The sequence below is a fragment of the Passer domesticus genome, chromosome 9, assembly GCF_036417665.1.
Source record: "Passer domesticus isolate bPasDom1 chromosome 9, bPasDom1.hap1, whole genome shotgun sequence".
Taxonomy (NCBI): Eukaryota; Metazoa; Chordata; class Aves; order Passeriformes; family Passeridae; genus Passer; species Passer domesticus.
The window spans coordinates 24,894,186-24,895,634 of NC_087482.1; positions in this window are offsets into that span (position 1 = coordinate 24,894,186).

The following is a 1,449-nucleotide window of genomic DNA, read 5'->3' on the forward strand; positions in this document are numbered from 1 at the left end:
CAGAGGAAACCCTCTCCAAAGCCCTGGGTAAAACCATCTCCAGCACTTCCCAGGGAGCAGGGAGTGCTGCGGGTGGCCAGAGTAGCTTCCCCAGGCAGGTGCTGTCGGGGTGCCTGCAGCACCAAAAGCGTCTCCGCTTCGGGCAGCCTTGACAACTCCCCCAGCCCAGCAGACGCCTGAGCCCGGATGGAGTAATGACAGCCTCACCAGACAGACGAGGGCACTCTTGGCTTGGCAGATCCAGCAGGGTTTGTTTAGGGAAGATCCAGGGCTCCAGGTGGGGTGAGGGTGAGGACAACAAACAGGAGCACAAGCTCTGCTGAAGGGAAGCAGGGGCCAAGAGCGAGCAGCAGGGGATGGGCCAGGGTATATCACTGGGGGAAGGTAGGAGGGGTCAGGGTACAAATCATGCAGTGGGGAGGGGAGTCAGGGGAGGAGTTGAAATGGGGTGACTGGGGGTCCACCAGAGGGGGAGCAGAGAGGGGGTGGTTTCCCAGGGAAAGACAGTGGGGGAAGAGGGGGCACAGAACTCTCTAGAACAGGGGGATGAACAGCACATTAACAACCAGAGACTCCTGGGGATTTGTGCCAGCCTCTCACGCTAACTAAACAGCACTGTCCTCCCAGGGCATTCCAGCCCCATCATTCCCATGACTGTCTTCCACATCTTCCCCTTTTTATTTATTAAATAAACATTTCCTAAAGTTTTGTCTCCGGTTTTCTTAAAACACTTCAGCACTGTTGAGAGTATAGCAATGATGAGGAAGACCCACCATAAACTCTTAAGAATGGGGGCCACCCACCCAGGAACGCGCCATTGCATAATCGTTTTGTCCATCATGTCCACAACCTTCTTATCAGTAAGAAGAGTCTTCATTTGGTCTTGCATTTGCTTGATGTTGCCTCGGATCGACGTGCTTGTTGAAGAAAGGTTAAAACAACAAAGTCCTTCAAAATCCTCACAACCATGGCCATGGGCGAGCAGCAGGAAGTCGATTGCCGCTCTGTTCTGGAGGGTGGCATGTCTGGTGGTTTCTTTGTCCACCAAGAGGTCTGAAAGGGTGGTGGACATAGCGTTGGTCTGCTTACTGAGCCAGCACTCCAGGTGAGAAAGCTCACCGAGGGCCTTGGCGGCTGCGACCCATGGCAAAAATATGGACACAGCTACCCTCTTCGTCTTGCCCCTGTTGTACATTTGGTCATCACAATTTTGGTTGAATTGAGAGTATGATAGTTTTTGGCATGTCAGTTGAGTTTCTCACTTCCAATATTTAATTGGAGTAGTGTTGGGGTAAGGATGGTAAGCTGATCAAGGCTGCAGGGGCCCCCTTTTGATCTTTGAGGAGATCCCTGCCCAGACCCTGTTGCTGCAGATGAGAAACACTGCCCTGGGGAGTACTCTGGGTAATGCAGAGGACTTAGACAATGTTTCAGCAGTATAATTGTACC